A 16184-nucleotide genomic window follows, 5' to 3' on the forward strand; every position below is an offset into this window, starting at 1 on the left:
ATGCCCGAGGCAAGATTCGAACCTGCGACAGTAGCAGTCGCACGGTTCCGGATTGCGCGTCTAGAACCGCGAAACCACCGCGGCCGGCAGATGAACTTCGATGGCCTGTTTTAGGTACACTTGGAAACTAGTAAAAGAAGATACTGACTGAAACTGCAGAAATAATAAAGTCACAATGAAAGCAATTAAAGAGATTCTTCAGTTTTTTGAAGATCCAATATTATAAAATAACCATACAGAAGAAAGTGCTTATTTTTCCTCAGTTTTCATAGAATTCAGTCAACCGGTAACAACAAGAATGGGAAGAATTATCTCAAATAAGCGTCTCTGTTATATTTTGATTGACACTAAGTACACAGACACGTATGAAAACAATCGCTACAGAAAGTTCTAATGTTTCAGAAATTTCTCTTGGGTAACTGGTGAGTGATCTAATATAAGGAGTCCATAGATCCAAAACATACGATACCTAAGTAACGGAATTTAAATATGTCGGAACTGCACTGTCTTCTGGATCGAAAAAAAATGTTTTTGAAATTGAAAATGAATCACTTAACATATTATCGTATTTGAGGAAGAGCATGCCAACACGTAATAAAACAAGTTACATGAGTAACGAGATAATATTAAGGCAAATTACATACACTTATTTTCAAATAACATTAAATATCTGTAGGTACAATGACTCGTGTTTAAAACAGACTGAATAGCGAAATATCAAACATCGTCGCAAAATCAGAAATATCACAAGAGACCAGCATACAACATCATTGACTGTGTCCACCAGGTAAATCGGAGCCTCGACCGGTAGGATCTTCCTAAGATCCTGACCCTCAAATAACTTAACTCAGTAAGCGACTAAGGTGTTCTCGGTATGGATGTACCACATCCAGTCCGTTGTTGCACATACGATTACATAAACTGGATTACGATACGCCTGTAATGGGCACCTGCATCCCTAATACTGAAATCAGGCAAGCAACGAGTAACAACGGGACAATTGCAGCAGAGAATGATGAAAATTTTATGTAGACTCAGCAGTTGTGTATGTTGGGAAAAACGAGCCAATTTCAGAGTAGTGGTTTCGAGCGTCATTCACTAAACATCTCTAAATCGAGTCTACTATAAGCGATTCATGATCTGGACAACAAATTTTTTAATACCCGGCTCCCAGACATCATACATAACGATAGATTATCTTCAGTAGCTACACACATAAGAGACGCGAAACACGTAACAAAAATAAACCTAATTCTGCTAACTAAGTAAGGACAGGAACTCTAGGCAAAAATAAAGATATACACTCATAAATCAACGTACGGAATTCTTATTGAGCTCAAAGAATTTAATACAGTCAGATGTTAGTAACTTTAGAGAAACAAAATTGGAATAAGCTTCTGTCAAGCAGCAAATATATTCTTCTAAGAGATTTGAAAATATTACGCTTCTTTTCTATTACACACATGTAAACGTTAAATTGTAAATTACCTTCCGTTCCTTTCTTCACTAACCTCATATGCAGATTAACGTACTTTCATATTATATCTTACTAAACGGAATTGTTAAATATACGATGCATTTAGGACCCTGTGGGTCAATCACCAGGTGTAATTTGTCTTAATACACGTCTTCTTTCTTCTCTCGAACGAGGTGAAATGCATATTACTGTCACGAAAATGTTTAATGTTGGGTTATGAATTTCGTAAGTCAAACGAGGAAAATATGTACAAAGTAGTGGAAAAGATGATAAGTATAAATTCACCATATACTCCAAGAAAAGCGTTTTCAACGTTTTAGCAAAAGCAAAAACATTCTTTTCTCCGTCGTTTTTGTACATGTCAGTTCACTCAAAAGACACATTTGCACACACACGTTTGTAAACACTTCACAGATGTTTTTGTACATGGTGTTGTTATTGTATAATGAAATGCAAATCCATAGTAATATTATTTTTTCAACATCAGTTTAGCTTTAACCAAGATAACATATCTAATAACACAGTTGAAGGCGAAAGACAAAGGCCTGGAATACACAAAACTGGAGGATATTCTCAATGTAGCGGTTTCGGACAAGCAGTGAATTTCGCTGCTTTCAAAGCTGAGAAATATTATGACATAATACAAGTTTGTTATGTGTGGGGGGCTTTCCTATGTGGAATGGAAAAACTCTAATATTAATGTTGGTGGTACACGTGGTGATTTTGAAATTTACTACTTTTTATAAGAGCAATTGGTTCAGATGGCTCTGAGCACTATGGCACTAAACATCTATGGTCATCAGTCCCCTAGAACTTAGAACTACTTAAACCTAACTAACCTAAGGACATCACACAACACCCAGTCATCACGAGGCAGAGAATAACAGAAATTATTACATAAAACAATTATAAATTCAAAACCACACCATTACAGTAATCTTGCAGTTTTTATTACGCTGTTCCTTCCTTGCAGCCACAAAGAATAATCTTTCATTTATGCAATACCACTTTTAGGGAACTCGAAAGAGATCCTATCGTCAGCTCGATAATGAGTTTAAAATGTACTTCTATCAGTTTCAGTTGCTTTACTATTAAGCGATTCTGCTTCATTTCTTTCACTGTTTACATTTAAATTAGTAAGGTTGTTCATTCTATCGTTCACATATAGCACACCTACACTGACACAGACACACACACATACAGACTCTATGTTTTAATTTTTGTCTGGCGCAATTCATAAAGTTGCCCCAGGAACAAATTAAAATAGTCCTTGTCCCCTGTTTGTGACCAATGCTTTTGGGACGTTCTCCTAGAAAATAAATTTAGCTTGAAAGAACAGCAGCTCTTTATTGTGCCGGAACTGAAAAGGCCCACTCTGCACCTTCTAGCAGAGCGTTAAAAAAAAGACTGTGAGTCCCATTGAGTGACAGCAAGGTTATCTGTGGGTTTTTACGCGAGGGAAGCGGATACATGGACTAAAGGCCTGTCCGCTTGACCGACTGGAAGAATGCATTTGAAAGATCACCGTTTTCGTCGACTTCGCAAGTTCTTGGTGGAATATCAATGTAGTTTGCTCTGTTACCTACTTACGATGGTTTTAGTTCTGTTATGGAACTTATACAGATTCTTCATCAGGTTTTTCTGTGGGCTAATCAGTAGCATTCATAAAGCATGGCTTATAATTACACGTGGAATGATAGAATATACGTCGTGAAAAACTCAAGCAATATTTATTACTTTTTTTGATAAATATATACACTTGTGATTCTTAGGTCACTTTTCTGTCGCTCATCTTAATTCTGTCTTCTCTTTATTTATGGTTTATCACTTCACTAGCTGACTGAGCCATAATGTGGGTCACTGCGGAAGAAAGAATCAATCTACTATCCTTATTGCGGATGAACCTGTAATTTCGCCTATAAAAAACTATTTTATGTAGATTTTAAAAGTTTCATTTTATTTTGCTGCAAAATAATATTTGATCTACTTTCTTTGTTATTCGTGCTGATCAACCCCACAATCAACAGACTTTGCATTGTACAGTTATTTCCATAATTTTCGCTGTCTTTTCTGGAAGCCTTCCACTCTTCCTTTTTCTGCGAAATTGATATTATTTGTATGATTTATGATCCTGTCTGTCCCACATTAGGAGCACGTGGCTCCCTCGTGAATTGTAAGACAATAGAAAACGTTTAATAAATAACTTTTCTGTATTGTGAGCAAAGAAGACCATACCCAGTTTATTTAAAACCGATCGTTATCTCCAGCTTGACTGCAGTTCAAGTAAGCGTCCATATTTCATTAATTTCTCCAAGTACAAAAGATAGAAAGTAATTAAATTTCGGAAATACGCTTGTTTATGTAACGTATGTAATTGATTAACATCACAAGATCACAGCTCGAGACAAGCCACTGCAAATGTGAAATACTGGTACAGTAATAGTAGCTGCTACCGCCAGAGCCGGCCGGAGGGGCCGAGCGGTTCTAGGCGCTTCAGTCTGGAACCGCGCGACCGCTGCGGCCGCAGATTCGAATTCTGCCTCGGGCATCGATGTGTGTGATGTCCTTATGTTAGTTAGGTTTAAGTGGTTCTAAGTTCTAGGGGACTGATGACCTCAGATGTTAAGTCCCAAAGTGCTCAGAGCCATTTGAGCCATTTTTGAACCGCTAGAAAGTTGACTGCAAGCATGCAAACGTGCATACATCGTGTTAGGTAGCTACCGAATGTCAGTCTGTGGGATGAAGTTGCATGCCTGTTTTACTTGGTGTGTCAATACCGGGAAAGTTAATGCTGTTTCTGGATTACGCTGGAGTTTTCGTCCGATAATGTCCCATACGTGCTCGATTGGAGACAGATCTGTTGATCGAGCAGGCCAAGTCAACACGTCGACACTTTGTAGAGCATGTTGGGTTACAACAGCGGTATGATGGTGAGGGTTATATTGTTGGAAAACACCCCTGGTATGCTGTTCATGACTGGCAGCACAACAGTTCGAATCACTAGACTGACGTACAAATTTCCAGTCAGGGTTCGTTGGATAACCACTAATGTGGTACTGCTGTCATATGAAATTGCACCCCAGAATATAATTCCAGGTGATGGTCCGGTGTGTCTCGAGCACGACAGTTTGGTTGCAGGTTCTCAACTGGCCTCCTTCTAATCAGCACGCAGCAATCACTGGCATCCAGGCAGAACGAGCTTTAATCAGAAAGCACATCAGACCTCCACCCTGCCCTCCAATGAGGGCTTGACTTGTCCTTGAAGCAAATGGTTTGTAACAGTTTGTTCTGTCACAGTAGTGCCATCTGCTGCTCAGATTGCTGCTGCAAATGCAGTACTATGCGCGAAAGCCATACACCGACACTGTGGTAGTGCCGTTCGGAGCTTGATCGTTTTGCGATGGAAATTCTCGTAACAACCGTTGCTAGAAATCATTTACAGTGGCTAAATCCAGCTTCTCGTAGCGCTGTTCAAATGGTACAAATGGCTCTGAGCACTATGCGACTTAACTTCTGAGGTCATCAGTCGCCTAGAACTTAGAACTAATTAAACCCAACTAACCTGAGGACATTACACACATCCATGTCCGAGGCAGGATTCGAACCTGCGACCGTAGCGGTCGTTCGGCTTCAGACTGTAGCGCCTAGAACCGCACGGCCACCCCGGCCGGCCGTAGCACTGTTACACGACCCGGTTCGAACTCAGTGAGTTGTTGATAATGGCGTCTTTGTCGCCTTAAATGCATTCTTGACTAATATAGACTCACCACGCCCAGTCTCGAAGGTAACTTTCTGGACAACATGGTTGTGGAGAAAAGCAGCGATTAGTATGATTAATCAATAATTCAAGAACAGTCCTTAATTGTATTTATTATTGTTATAATACCGCCAACCGGTTTCAACCCGACGTAGGGGTCATCTTCTGGGCATTTACGCTATTGGTCGACTGCTGGTGGTGTCACTCCTGTCTACATAACGGCAGGAAACTATAGTTTCCTGCCGGTATGTAGACAGGAGTGACCCCTACGTCGGTTTGAAACCTGTTGGCGGTATTATGACAATAATAAATGCGATTAAGGACTGTTCTTGAATTATTGATTAATCGAAGGTAACTATCACAAGTAGTATAGCGCGTATTTAAAAGTAAACTTGATTCGCATCCCCATAGTGACACTACTAGCCCTACTCTTGTGTGACCGAAGCTAAATTTGATTAGACACTATCTTTCAAATATACAAACACGCCTACCAACGTTGGTTTATGTCGCAAGACTCCTTTTTGCTGCTGCGATTTTCTTTCCGTCAGTGGAATTACTTTTCTCGAATGAGATTCATTAACATCTTGACGCAAAAATATTACATCCAGAACAAAATAGCACAGTAGTTCATACATATGGAAATGAGGCGACGGAAGAGACGATCTTGCGGTCTGTAACTTCGGTCAGATCGTGAGGCGGCCTGTTTGAGAGTCGAGAGAGTGGCTGCCGCACAGGTAGGCGCCGCCCCTGACAAATGGGTCCACGCGTGGCCACGGTGAGAGCAGAGACGGACAGAGAGAGGGAGAGAGAGAGAGAGAGAGAGAGAGAGAGAGATAAACCCCAGAATCTGGCACAGCTGGCGGCCCACAAGCAACAAAGGTCAAGCTGGGCGTGACGAAATGCCACAGCGCCCCCCTCCCCCCCTCTACCTCCACCCCTCTCCTCCCTCACGTCCCTCCCACCCCTTAGATTTAGCCTCTCCCATGAGCACATGTCTACATCTGTGTTTGCTGAATATTGTGACACCAGCAGCACAGACTTGTCGGTTTTGCGCCTTCGTACGTGGCGATAGGTCACAACGTGAGGGTCTAACGTAACTAACGTCAGGAAGCAACACATTACGTTAGTGATTGTCTCGGTATATTCGATACGATAATGAAATGGCAGGTACGGAGGTATATTCTCTGATAGAGAAAACTACAGACAAAATATACTGAACGCAGGTTCGTCATCCATCAGAGCCCAAGAAAACCTCACAGAACTGAAACGGTGTCTATCTTGTCGTCTTCAGTCCACAGATAATGGATAGGCTGTAACTCTGCCTCAATCGCGTGTAAGTTAATTCCTGCTTCTCGTGTTCTTCGACTTTTACAGATCCTTTCTGGTTTCTACACAAGCAATAGTTAACTTTTCACTTTTGTATTTCATCCCTGATAAATTCAACGGATCTATTCCATACAACTTTGTCGAAAGGTTGATCTGAGCTTACAAATTCTATAAATATCAGATTGTCTGTCTTCATCGACCTCTTAAGATACGTAACTGGGTCTGCATTGTCTCACGTGGTCCCACATTTCTCGCTAATCCTACTTCATCCTCACCCACTCGTTCCTCCACTTAAAACACAACCACAAAACAAACACATCCAGAGTGTACGAAATTTCAGAAGCTCCCAACCAATATGTAGACACAACACACACACAACATAGTGAAAACACCAGACAGAAACAAACGACATTATTTACTGTGACTTACACACATAAACTAACATACAGTGTGCAAGCATATTAAAGGAAGTAGGTCCTCCATATGGGATATAAAGCTGCACAAAGTCTCCAAACAAACTTAAGCCAACTAGCAATCAAGAGGGACAAATTACAGACAGAAGAATTAAATTGACTTGAATAACAAAGTTCTGATGCAACATACACTTAAATGACATTTAGTAATTATAAACCACATTACAAGGACCCATCAAATGTTGGAAGTATGAAACAATCCATTTCTCATTCTCAGAGCACTTAAAGCACTGCAACAATCATCTCACCAACGTAGAACAAGACATAAAAATTATTAGGACGAATGAACACAACAGATTCCTTACTCAGTGCGTGAACACTAGCAGATGCAGTGAGGTGTTTCGAAAAGTAATAGGTGATGAACTAAGAGACACATAAATACAGAGTTTCTACTAAATTGTATAAACGAAGTAAAATGGTACAAAACTCAGAGAAAAACAAATAAATAAATGGCAAATGTTAAATACATAAAATAAATAATGAAAAAATTGAGGAAATAAAAACTAACAGGTGCTAACATGTACACGTACCGATGCAGGAACATGTACCCATTGAGACATGCACTTGCCAGCGAAAGGCAAAGGTCCCGAGTTCGAGTCTCAGTCGGGCACACAGTTTTAATCTGCCAGGAAGTTTCATATCAGCGCACACTCCGCTGCAGAGTGAAAATCTCATTCTGGAAACAACCCCCAGGCTGTGGCTAAGCCATGTCTCCGCAATATCCTTTCTTTCAGGAGTGCTAGTTCTGCAAGTTTCGCAGGAGAGCTTCTGTAAAGTTTGGAAGGTAGGAGACGAGGTACTGGCAGAAGTAAAGCTGTGAGTACCGGGCGTGAGTCGTGCTTCGGTATCTCAGTTGGTAGAGCACTTGCCCGCGAAAGGCAAAGGTCCCGAGTTCGAGTCTCGGTCGGGCACACAGTTTTAATCTGCCAGGAAGTTTCATATCAGCGCACACTCCGCTGCAGAGTGAAAATGTCATTCTGGTTTCATTAAGTTGTACACAGACGTATCTAACATGGAAATTATCAGCATAATAAGACTTTTTTTTTTAAAGCTCACTCGCAAGCAACATTTCAACATTTATTGAACGTCAAGAACCTCTGTTTATGTTGCTGCTGTGGTTTTGATAATGTAAATTATGGAACTGATCACAGATTTTGCCTGGTCCTCTAGATGTGAGAACAGTTATTCGATTTTGCTGCTTGTGTTGTTACGGCAGCGTATTCCGATTCTGTTTCCTAACTGGACCACCCAATGTCCCCTCATATCTGAACAGCCTGATCGGATCACAAGGACTGTGCAGATCTGAGTTTTAATGCTGCAGGAATAGATACGACATTCGTTCTTTCTTTCAGCAAAACTCCCGACAGCGGCCTGCATGAGAGTGTGCACGCGCCTCTAGCTGACAGCGCAGTTCGCTGTCACTTGCCCGGGGGTCGGCGCTGTTTATCTGTCGGCACGCGCCTGCACGCGGCGGCACGTGTTCCTGACCTCTTCCATCCGTCACACACATCGCCGCATGCCAAGTGACGGACCGCCAGCTCCCGCATGCTAAGCACGGCCCTTGGAACCGACTGCCGCTGTGGCAGAACGGCTTTCTTTTGACCACGTCATTTTACTTTTCTGTGTCTACGTTTGTGTAAGTATACACTGACAGCCAAAACGTTGTGACCACTGCACGTGACACGTTAACAAACCTATGTAAGCGGAGCAGACACCGACTGGGTATCACCCTAGCAAAGATATGGGCTGCGAATGAGGAAGTCCGTTGAGATAAGCCCTTTTAACCAAGGACAAATTATTATTACACAGAGGTTGGGAACGAGTGCCACGAAATTGGCGAAGCTGGTCGAATGTTTGCGTGCTACTGTCGTGATCATGTGCGGAAAGAGTTAGAAGGAGAGTGAAACTAACACTAGGCGCTAAATGGTTGGACGTCCACGACTCTTCATAGAACGTGGGGTTCATTGGCTATCTGCTCTGTAAAGCAGGATAGATGGTGATCTGCGGCATCTCTGACGAAAGGGTACAATGCTGGTGCAGGCACAAGTATTTCGGAGCACACTGTTCACTGTACATTATTGAATATGGAGCTCCGCAACGGACCACTAAGTGATCACGTGTTCTACATCTACATCTACATCTACATCCGTACTCCGCAAGCCACCTGACGGTGTGTGGCGGAGGGTACCCTGAGTACCTCTATCGGTTCTCCCTTCTATTCCAGTCTCGTATTGTACGTGGAAAGAAGGATTGTAAGTATGCTTCTGTGTGGGCTCTAATCTCTCTGATTTTATCCTCATGGTCTCTTCGCGAGATATACGTAGGAGGGAGCAATATACTTCTTGACTCTTCGGTGAAGGTATGTTCTCGAAACTTTAACAAAAGCCCGTACCGAGCTACTGAGCGTTTCTCCTGCAGAGTCTTCCACTGGAGTTTATCTATCATCTCCGTAACGCTTTCGCAATTACTAAATGATCCTGTAACGAAGCGCGCTGCTCTCCGTTGGATCTTCTCTATCTCTTCTATCAACCCTACCTGGTGCGGATCCCACACCGCTGAGCAGTACTCAAGCATTGGGCGAACAAGCGTATTGTAACCTACTTCCTTTGTTGTCGGATTGCATTTCCTTAGGATTCTTCCAATGAATCTCAGTCTGGCATCTGCTTTACCGACGATCAACTTTATATTATCATTCCATTTTAAATCACTCCTAATGCGTACTCCCAGATAATTTATGGAATTAACTGCTTCCAGTTGCTGACCTGCTATTTTGTAGCTAAATGATAAGGGACCTATCTGTCTATGTATTCACATCACATTACACTTCGTTACATTGAGATTCAATTGCCATTCCGTGCACCATGCGTCAATTCGCTGCAGATCCTCCTGCATTTCAGTACAATTTTCCATTGTTGCAACCTCTCGATACACCACAGCATCATCTGCAAAAAGCCTCAGTGAACTTCCGATGTCATCCACCAGGTCATTTATGTATATTGTGAATAGCAACGGTCCTATGACACTCCCCTGCGGCACACCTGAAATCACTCTTACTTCGGAAGACTTCTCTCCATTGAGAATGACATGCTGCGTTCTGTTATCTAGGAACTCCTCAATCCAATCACACAATTGATCTGATAGTCCGTATGCTCTTACTTTGTTCATTAAACGACTGTGGGGAACTGTGTCAAACGCCTTGCGGAAGTCAAGAAACACGGCATCTACCTGTGAACCCGTGTCTAAGGCCCTCTGAGTCTCCTGGACGATCCAACGACATCGTCCATTACGATTGCAGCGGGCACGGGACCATTGGTATTCGACCGTCGATCGACGGAAACGACTTAGCGTTCCGGGTGGATCACATTTTTGCTCCACTAGGTAGATGGTCGTCTCCAAAACGCTATCATCGAGGTGAATGGCGGTTCGAAACGTGAAGCGTACCTTGGGCGCAGGTTGGTGGGAGGACTATTATGCTATGGGAAACATTCTCCTGCACTTGGATGCGACCCATGGTAGTAACTGAAGACACGCTGACGACTGCGAACCATCTGCATGCCTTCACGCTTGTTGTCTTCCCCGACGGCCGTGTCACCTTTCAGCAGTATAACTTCCCGTGTCTCGGAGCCAGGACCGTGCTACGTTGGTTTGTGGAGTGTTATAGTTAACTCACGTTGATATTAGGGCTACTAAATTCACCTGATGTAAATCCTATGGAACACTATCGGACACCATACCGCAAACGTAAATCAGCAGCCTGACATTTACGCGAATTGCATGACCTGTGAGAAGACATCCAACTCCACTTAATTCCATGAATCTACCAACGAACTGTCGGTCACCTGATACGCAGGATCAGTTATATATTTCGTTCCAAAGGCGGACATACAACCTATTAAGCAGGTGGTCATAATGCTTTGGCTCATCATTGTATGTCGCGTAGTGTATTCGTCGTGCTAGTAAAACCTAATCCGTTAAAAAAATATTTCCTTTCCAATCAACAGTTCCAATATTGCTTAAGGTTTTAATCATCACAAGACTACATTATAAGAAAGGATTACCACAGAATTAAGATCAACCACAGTTTAATTAAGTTTAATGGCTACTTTCAATTTGCTTAAATAAAATTAGTCTCTGTAAGGGCAACAGCAATAAATTCTAAATGTTACTGCAGTCAACGTAACTGTTTTATTTTAGAATTGCCAGAACTGAGAAACCTGTGAAGGAAAATAACGATAATTCATAAAAGGAATAGTGTACCGTACGTCTGTAGAGGACCGAAGCGTTTCTAATAATTAGAAAGAAACACAGGTCATTCCTGTTTTCAAGAAGGGTCGTCGTACAGACACAAAACTAAAGGCTCATATCTCTAACATCGATCTGTTGTAGAATTCTGAACATTTTTAATGGTCACGTATTATTACATCTTTCAATTATGGAGCTATTTAACCAAGCAGTAGCGGCTCTACGGTCTGGAAAGTATCGAAAACGGCCGGGAGAACTGTATACTGATCATACGCCCCTCCGTATTGACCCGCATGAGACTTCAAGTCGGAGGATGACACGGCGGCCGGTAGACATCCCTTGGGTCTTCACGGCATCGACGTTCCTACGTATCGAAAATCTGCTCTGTAGCAATCAACATGATTACGAAAACAACGAACAACGATCGTTTGAAAACCAGCTGTCTCTATTCGCCCACGAGGGGTAGATACAGGCGCCTAGGTACATGGCGTGTCCCTTGGCTTCCACCAGGCGTTCATTACAGTTCTTCACTATTCCCTGATGAACAAAACAACTCAACATCAAGCCAATTGTGTGATTGGATTGAAGAGTTTCTACCATGCAGGACATAGCACGTCATTCTAAACGGAGAGAAGTCTTCAGAATTAAAAGTGACTTGGGCCATGCCCCAAGGGAGCGTTACAGGACCATTATTACAATATACGTAAATGACGTGGTAGATAATATCGGAGGTTGATGATGATGGAAAACTGTAGTGAAATGCAGGAAGACGTTCAGAGGTTCGACGTCTGGTGCAGAGAGCGGCAATTTATATTCGACATAAACAAGTGTAACGTAATGAGTATACATAGAAAGGAAGACCAATTATTGCATGATTTCACAATTGCAGCACAAGCACTGCAGCCAAAAATATCTAGGAGTAGGCCTACGGAGCGATCTGAAGCGGAAGGACCAAATAAAATTAATCGTGGATAAAGGAGATGCCCTTTGAGATTGAGGGGAAGAAGCCTCAGGAAATGTAGTCCGTCTACAAAAGAAGCAGCTTGCAAAACTTTCATTCGAGCAATACTTCAATATTGCTCGTCAGTCTGGCAACGATGCCAGGTAGGATTAATAGAGGATGCGTTGTGCATCACGGTATGATCTCCTGTGGAAGTTCCTAGAGCGCAAGTTCCAGGAAGAGTCAACCAGTATATTGCTTCCTCCCGCGTATATCCCACGAAAACATCAGGACGATAAAATCAGAGAGATTCGAGTCCATACAAAGGCTTACCAGCAATCGTTCTATCCGCGAACCGTGCACAACTGGAATAGGGAAGGGGAAATAGACACTGTATGTTGGCTCGCAGATTACAGATGGAAATGTAAAGTTCAGGAAGAAGAAATAAAAAGTAGGAGGCTTTTGGATGAATTGTAATTCTGTCAGAAACTATGAAGTACTTGACTGAACGGAATGGATATTATCGACTATAGGTGAACATCAACAAAAGTAAAACGAGCGGAATGGAGTCAAAGCAGGCTATGCTGAAGGAATTTTGTTACGAAATGAGGCACTAAACCAGTAACCGAGTTTTCTACTATTTCGGCAGCAAAGAAAGTATGATGGTCGATGTAGAAATGATGTAAAATGCAGGCTACCACCAGCAAGAAGTTTCTGAAAAAGAGAAAACCGTTAACAGAGAATATAAAGTTTAATTTTAGGAAGTCTCCTCTGAAAGTATTTGTCTGTATTGTATCCTTCTACACGAGTGACAGATGGACAGTAACCATTTCAGACATGTGTCCGCAATATCCTTTCTTCCAGAAGAGCTAGTCTTGCAAGTTTCGTAGCAGAGCTTCTGCGAAGTTTGGAAGACAGAAGACGAGGCAATGGCGGAAGTAAAGCTGTGAGGACGGGTCGTAAGTAGTGCTTGGATCGCTCAGTCGGTAGAGCACTTGCCCGCTAAAAGCTAAGTTTCCAAGTTCGAGTTTCGGTCCAGCACACAGTTCCAATCGCCAAGAAGTTTCAAGAGAACGCAAGTTATAAACGTGGTGCTATTGAACAATGCTGAGAACTAAATACGAGTAAATAATGAGCAGTTGCTGAATCAAATTGGGGAGAAACAAAATTTATGGCATCATCCGACTTTAAAAAAGGGGGTCGTTGACAAGTGAAACGTCCCCTTAGAAAAATTTATACACGACTGTGCTGAAACTGACACACAATAATTTCAGCGCAACGCAATCAGACTTCAAAAATCCCTACGAAAGAATGGCCATGACTAACATTAACCTATACGTTTGACAAATCACTTACCTCACAAAAATCTTCGTTACTCAAGCTACTGCAATACAGCGAGCGCCACTACTGCCAGCTACATAAAAGATTCATACTACTGAAGTCACTAACTACTGATAGGCATAGTTAGCAAATGAAAGATTTTTATACACAACAAACAATGTATTTACCTTAATAGTCATAATATATATATCAATTCATGACACCAATTCTTACAAATTTCAAAACTCCGCCATCTCTCTCTCCACGTCCACCACTGCTGGCGGCTCACCTCCAACTGCGCAACGCTATGCGCTGTTAACATCCAGCTGCCGCTGCCCAACACTACAATGGCGAGTATTACAACAATGCCAACCAGCCACAGACTGCACACGGCACAGCCAGTGATTTTCATACAGAGTGCTACGTGGCGGCGGCATTACCAATTAAAAGACCCTAAACATCCTACTTACATAGCCCCCATGCTCCCCAAAAAAATTTACAAATTGTTTTGGGCAGTGGCCAATACAGATTTGAAAATTTTTTTCATAATTACAATAACAAAGAAATGAAATGCACACACTTATCGATACAATGTTGGTCAAAAGCTAAAATTTTCTCACAGTCCATAAAGACAGTCCTGATCATTCATCAAAGTAAAATTGCTGTGTAGTCTGAGTAGTAAAAGAAAATGCACTTGGAAGTAGTGGATTTCTAAGCAGTCTTGAAGAAGTAGTGTTGTCCTTCCAACGGACAGACAGTGCTGACTCTTGACATGCAGACAGGTAATGGGCCACAGCAAAGTCAGTCAACGTTGAAGACTATCGGTAGGTAGGTCATCACAGAGCAGACCCACTGTAGTCCTGGTAGAGATTACTATTGGTGGGCCACCAGAGTTGCAGACCCACTGCAGTCCTTGTAGAAATAATGGTATTGGTGGGTCATCAAAGGTGTAGACCCACTGTAGTCCTTGTAGAGATGGCCAGCAGCCATCTGTTTGACTGTGCAGGCGCACAATCACCATTGAAGAGTCTTGCAGATAATATAGCAAGTCCATAACCACCACTTGTGCACTCAGAAAAATTGTTTTCGAAATGTCCTTAGAACCAGCAATGCTGTTATCCAGTCCCTTACTGAGTTATTAACACACATGCAAACACTATCAGTCCCTACTTCTCACATATTGTCCATATACTATGACCAACAGAAACGTGTGCAGTGAAATGTAATTTACAAGTTACTTAATTTGATGAACTGGTGTCAATTACAATTTTATAACATAAGAATGCAATAACAAAGGTACAAAATACATCTTTAAAGAACATAATAATACAGATAACATTTGCAGTAGTATAGGCTTTACAAAAGAATCGAAATAGCAAATACATCAGTGTTACAAAAATTACGACATAAGTACATACATAAAATATCAGAATAACTTTTGAAACATCAACTTCACACATGAGCATTAAAACAAAACACAATAAATAATGTCTGAACATATTTACAAAGAAAATAACATAGTATTTGAAAAATTCTAGAACCTAAATCTTATTAGCTAAACACATAAAGACAGGAAAAAGGCAAATACACAAGGGTACATAAACACATAGAGGGATAATACGAAAGGAAAGGACAGGGTTTGTTTTACTGCAGTATTTTGCATAGAGATCTCCCTTAGTTCATCATTATTCCCAAAAAGTCCTATCTAAACCTGCTTTCTGTATTCTGTTCACATCCTCTTTCAAAAATAGTTTTTCTCCACTGTACACTACTTTTTTGGCCAAACCATTTCCTTATAGCTTCTCAATGCTTTTCTTCCAATTCATCATAGTTAGTTTCTTATATAGTCTACCCCCTCTTAAGCTAACTTAAAGCTACTGAGCTCAGATGCTAAACTAAGGGACGAGGCAATGCAGCAGCACAAAACAATAAATACAAACAGCAATGACAAAAAAATGCAAGTAAGCAAAGCAAGCAGCAATAAATGTAATAACTTATACCTAAACATGACAAAGCTGAAGCAGAAAAAATATTACAGTAAAAATGTGTAATACCTATGTCACACCTTAACACTAGAGTGATGCATCACTAGAACATACGCTAGCAGATAAGTTACCAAATCGTAAAAAAATTATTTTTGTAAGTCCTGAGAAGGGAATTGTCTATTTGTGCTCTCTTTTCTAAGGAACTACATCACAAAATGATTCTTTACTGGGTCTGTAGACAGAAAGTAGTTGTATTAGTACATGTATTAAATTTTAATTTAAACAATGCTGCGTTGCAACAAGAAACTAGATATTAAACAAAATAGGCAAAGCAAGGCGTGAAACGTCATTCGCTATCCATAAGGCATTTCATAATGCAGTAAACAATCTTCCAGCTAGCAACACAATAGACATGAAACGTTTCTCATCGTTTCATTTCAGTAAATATCATAAATTAAGAACTCTACAGTGTAATCATGTTTTCAAGTTTGAGGGTGTCGTATTTACGATGCTTTCTACAAAGGAATGTCAATAGCGAGGATAATGGCCTCTTTCTTTTTTCTCCACCTGTGCCTCTGACAGGCACACACTAATGGCTTTTTTTTTCCAGGCACCTGTCGCGCAGCTGGATGCCCACGACGCATTACGTGCAGGTGGTCACTTA

The sequence above is a fragment of the Schistocerca gregaria genome, chromosome 1 (assembly GCF_023897955.1).
Source record: "Schistocerca gregaria isolate iqSchGreg1 chromosome 1, iqSchGreg1.2, whole genome shotgun sequence".
NCBI lineage: Eukaryota > Metazoa > Arthropoda > Insecta > Orthoptera > Acrididae > Schistocerca > Schistocerca gregaria.